Consider the following 6000-nt stretch of genomic DNA (forward strand, 5'->3'; position numbering starts at 1 on the left):
TGGAACTGTTTGCTTTTAATAACGTTTTTGGTCATCGCTTATCCGCCGGTTCCCTTTTGCTTTCGTTTCACAGCCAAACAAGCGGGGCGGCGTCTGACGTCGGTTGGATCGATGGAATTTTGTTTAATTTTCCGATAGCGAGCAGCCAACGCGCGCGAGTCATTTTAGCCCACGGGATGTTTTGTTTTATTTTTTGACGCTATTCCATCCCTTCCGTTTCGGGGTGGTATGAGTCTGTTCCAGAGATCCGAACATCACACCGATGTGCACAGCATTGATGGCTGAACAGGTGCCGGCCTCGTGCCGGCCAATATCACCGACAATCGAGATAGTTATTGATCGTGCATATCATTTAATTTCATAACGGACCATGCTCCACTTACCGCATGGAGAGCCCCCCACCCTGGGGAAACCGTTTTCCGATGTGGATGCAAAGTGCATAAAATTTAACACCTTCCGTGCACCATCACCCACCCCCAAACCCTCCTTCTTTTCACCCGACCCATAACCCATCGACAGCGTAACGAAAACTTCCCGTCCTTGACCTAACCCTATCCCAGGCAAAAGTCTTTCCATTGTTATCTGCTCGCCACTTCAACCCACCACCAGACCACCGTGTGTGTATATGGTGTGGTAGGGGAGGTTTGCGGAGGGACGTACCAACGGCACGTGGCATCTATCCAGCGTAACGTGGGTCCGCGTTTCACTGTGTGAACACCTTCGCCTTGCGTCTAACAATGTGATTGGAAAGTTGAACGAAAGATTCACGTACACGTTTATGCCATTTTCCGGTTTTTGATAGATTTCGGATCGTTTGTTTTTCTTTCAGATTACTTTTCAATCGTTTCTCTTCGAGTAACAACGGATTTTCTTTCTATTTCCATTTACACTGAGACAGTAGTTCGAAACAAAAACTTTCTAAAATAACCATAGTATGTAACTTCAATTTAAACTTTTTTTTTTCTTCAACCACTCAATTACTATGGCGAGGTGCATTCTTTATTTGATAGATGCTTCGCAAACGCCATTCACTTTAATCTGTTACAGCCTGCACAGACAAACCTCGCTCGCTCCCCCCGTTTCTGGAAAACTACTTTCCGTGTTGTGTTTGTGCCGGCAACGGCGGTTCTCCAAAGTTAATTAACTGCCAAGCACCAACTGCCGAGAGCTTACCGCTCGCGATAAAAAACCGTCGATGGGAGTGCGTGCACCACCGTTGCGTACTTCAAAGCGACCTCTCCCCAAAGCGGGGCGTGCGAAAGGGGCACAATTAAACGCTTGCACATCATTTCCCGAACACTCGGAGATGCAATTTTGCTGCGAAGATGGGTTCGCTTTACTCAAGTGGGGACGTTCGATTTACAGTTGTTGTGCAGGTTGGCGTGTAAAATTTGTCCAACAAACTGGAAAAAAGGACGCTGGTAGACGGTTCGAGGACCATCCGGTCGGTTCAGTTACACCTAACGCTTGGGAATGGGGAGAAGTGCTGTGCTATCTACCATATGCATCCCTTTTGCACCTCGTCGTTTGGTAAATACAAACTATTGCGGAAATGAGTGGAAGAAATGCACCGGAAGACAAACTACTCGATAGCAATTTTCAATCCAGATGGAGTAGAAACACTTGAACAGCTTCCATCTGCTATCCACACCATCGTTTGGCGTATACTCACAGGACAGTCCAGCCTTAAAAATGCCTGTATGAATCCACCGGCTATCTATTTTTACCCTTTTTATATCAGGCCCAGCCGGAGTGGGACGGGTCTGTCTACCGGTATTATTTACTCGAAGTAATGACCCGTAACAGATGGCAATAATACCTATACCGTACGGATAAACAAATAGCCAAGTAAATGGTATGACTGTTAGCAAATCGCCTCAAATAACCTTACTGATCGTTACATATCTAAAATAAAAATAACCCAACCTTAGAAAATCTCATTTATAAACATTAAATTTTAACTTTTGAATTAAAACTAATCAAACGCTTCTAAAATGCTTCTGCTTAAAAGCAATAATACAACTCTATTCGGTCACTTATAAGCTTTTAGCTTTAAGCCTAGGCCCCAAAGCGTTTACCGGATACGTCATGGTGCTTGATGAATTGCGTGCTGCTCCTCCTGCTTCCCTCGATCCCCCACCCATGCAATTTTATCTTTTCACAATGATCTTCAATAGCTCCGTAAGACTTACTACCAACACTGCTACAGCACAGTAAACAACGTTCGTCCCGGAGCCACTAGTCCGGGGAGGCTTTTATTTCAATTACCATTCCCCTAAGGGGTAACTAGATTGGATGCATGATAACAAGCTGCAATACGCACATCAGCTTTCACATGGCGCATAAGGTCAGTCATCAATCCATTTGTTACACGTCGAATGTGTAAATCTTCTCCGGTCTCGGAAATAGATGCTTCCCCTCGGTTCTGCTTCGATACTTCTCAGTCTTTGCTCGCTTGCCATGATAGTTTCCATTATTTGCTGTCAACCACTTCGCCGGCTCGGGATGGAGTGAAACAACTCGAACTCGAACCATCCATCGTCGTAATAACAACCATAGCCAAACCATCGTCCATTCACACTGGCGTGGCTTTTGAGGTCGAAACTCGCCGATAGTAAAACAGTAACGCGTTCACCAATGATTAATTTTATTCATAAATTAAATCAGCCACAACTATCGCAAACAGATTGTTGATATTTATAAAAAAGGATTCTCATTTTCCATTGTGTTTCTTCATCGATTTATGCTCTGCCTTCAGCTGGCTTCATCATATCATTTACTTGAATTGGTTTTTTTACCACCTTTGTTGTTTTTTACTTGGGTTTCTTCTTGTATTTTGTTTTTGTTTTATTTTTTTGTTTTGTTTCTGTATCACAAACTACATCCAATACATTATTAGATTATATATTTATATATTTAGATAATATGTCATTAGATTTAAACACGTTCATTCATCGTTAAAGTAATATATACAGCCAAAGTAGTTTACAACCACGCTAAAATTAATATTTTGGATATACCGAACGAATCATTGCAAGCCGCTGCAAGCCTAGGGGATGGGGGATGTTTGGTTTGTAATTGTATGTGTTTCTGTGTACGTGTAACTGTAGTTCCAATGTGAGTTTGTGTTGTGTGTTGTTCCTATCGTCCGTGTTGCCCTTCTGTTTATTCCCGAATTGTGATAGTTTTCTTGATTTATTTTGTATTGTTTGTTAAAACATTACATCTAAAATAATTTACCATAAAGCTGAATGGTTGTTGTTTCTTTTCTTCACACTTCTCTTTCACTCTAGCTCTCTCTATCTTCCCTCCAGAACACATCTGTATAATCGTTATCTTCTAGTGCGTTATTATCAACAACTACATCCTCGACTTCAGTTGTGTGTATAGCTTTATACCGACAATAAGCTTAGATAACGATTTATCCAGTGCGAACGTATGTGTGTATGTGTTTTAGGTTTTTTTTTGAAGAAGTGTACTTGTGGTTTAGGTTGTTTCTTTTTGTTTTTAAATTTTGTTCTCATTTCATTTGTCAAGGGGATGTACTTTTGACTTACGATGCACGACTTTTCAAAATAACTTATTTGTTTAATGATTCACTTTGCTTCATTCTCTAAATACCTTCGGGATTTTTTTCTTTATTTATTCTTTGTGTGCTTGCTTTACTATTTCGCTCGGCCTTTTTCTCTACTTATAGCACGATTTATCGGAAGGAATCACACAACAAAAGACATAATAATAATACCTCTTCCAAATCATTGCACGATTCATTTTATGTCAGTTGTGTGTCTGTTTGCTTTTACATCAGTTATTAGATCATATGTCTCGATTAATTTATATTTAGACTTTTTTCCTACTATTTTCAAAACCGCCACATGCGCATTCGCGTATGATTCTGCGCAAGTGTAGGGCTGTGTGTGTTTGTTTTTTTTTCACTTCAAACTTCTTATATATGATGCCGTGTTTGCTTCGCATTATTTTCACATAGAGTTACTAGTTCAGCTGCTAGTTGATATTCAGGTCTTTTTTTTATTGCTTGCCTTCGCTTCATGGCAAGCAGCACGGGGAAATTAGAATATTAGTAGTTACGCATTACTCAACTAAGGCTTCTTGAGAGACAGGATCGTCCGTTGTTTGTTGTTTTGTTTGTTTGCTTGCTTGCGTCTGCACGTTCCAATCGTCCGCAGGATCTACCAACCAACGGATGGGAGACAGTAGGAGGTTTGCGGATGCATGCGATTGCGGTTGTAGCGTTTTCTAACTAACTGAAGAACACCTATACAGTGAATCCGGGTTCCATATGCTGGGGCACGCGAACAAACGGTTGTTGTGCACCGTACACACCGTACACACCCGTACGTCAGTCGGAAGAGCTTTGAGTCTGAAAAGGAACGAGAGAAAAAGGAAGCGAATTAAAACATAGTTAGTGGTTTGAAAATTACAAAATACATAGTAATGCATCTGCAATAGAACGAAGAGAGTTAAGCGGATTATAATTGTCCCGGAATGGGGACAATTTACTGAACACGCGGATTTTGAGTGGCAGTACACAATTAGCCAGTTGTTGGTAGGCGAAGAAAAAGTTGATTTTTCCGTTTTACCACAAAATTTAAACTGTCCTGATTTAAGACTAGGTTAGCTGAACACCTCTCTCATGCACGTTGAGGAGGAGGACACCTTCCTCATTATCTTTGATATGAAAACGGTAAGTAAAAGTGTCAACATCTCAGTATCAAAAGGTGGTCCCCCAAGATGAGATAGAATCAGCCCGGTTCGCCCTCCGTACCCTGCATCAAGCTACCGTGAGCTAACTGATAAGTTGTCCTCGAATAGCCCGTGGCCCTGTGCCCGTCGTGCAAACCATTTATTATTGCCACCCCCGTGCTGTTCACGTACCCGAACCAACTACCCCCGGATCTGTCCAACGAACGAGATCTCCTGTCCAGTAAGGCGCGAGAGATAGAAGCGCGAAGTTGCCTGCCTGATTCGGGACACAGGCGTTCATCTTTTTTCTTATGTATCTGTCTGTGTCTGTGTGTGTATGTGTGCGTGTACGTGTGCCTTTTTTGTTTTGTTTTTTAAATAGGTCGTCGTGTCGTATCTTTCTTTCATTTTTATCCGACGGCCGGCAACCGACCCACGGGCGAACACGATACGAAACCCATCGACGTAAACGACATGGACGGGCTGCGGACGGAACACCGCACTCTCCCCAACCTTCCTTTATGCGGCCCATTTTTCCTCTCCCCTCCTCGACCATCATTGGATAACCAGGCAATGGAGCCGGGTGGCAAAACGTGGGACGAATAGGTGGGGGAAAGAGGGAGGGAGTGCTGCGCCGAGAAGCAGTTCGTTACAATTTTGCTACACTGACAGCGCCAAGAGCCAAGAGAGCAGAAAAGGCCATCTCAACCACGGTGCAAAACCGGAGACGACGTGTCGGGGACGCATCGGAAACGCTGGGCGATGGCCCAGAAGAATGAGGATTTAATCACATCCCGTTTATCCCGTTCTTTTATTACCGTACGTATCATTGCGACGGACGAGTTTTATGGATGTGTTCACCGTTGAGTGGAAGAATTTATGAACAAAATATCGCCCACTCGAAGTGTGCGAGAGTGTAGAAGCATTGAATATTTTTCAAAACTTTGATAAGAATTGAATTACGTTACACTCGCTTTCTTCATTTGCAATACAGCATTTCTGTTCAATTCTGATCTAACATAATTTTACATTTATCGTTTGAGGATTTCACTTAAAACTACACTTTAAGAAAACTACAAGAATGGAAATAAATAGCTATTTAGTTGCCATACATGTATGCACATGTTTGTCACAATGTCAACAGACTACATTTATATAAACCCCAGCGACGGCGAGTTTGCTCGTCATTTCTGGAAGGATAAGGGGGACACAGCACAAGTCAGCAAAATAGTCAGCGCATAAAAATAAACATATTTTACGGCCGTTTCATTCGTGCAGTGTGTGCGTGTGTTTTGC

This window comes from Anopheles ziemanni, chromosome 3 (genome assembly GCF_943734765.1).
Source record: "Anopheles ziemanni chromosome 3, idAnoZiCoDA_A2_x.2, whole genome shotgun sequence".
Lineage (NCBI taxonomy): Eukaryota > Metazoa > Arthropoda > Insecta > Diptera > Culicidae > Anopheles > Anopheles ziemanni.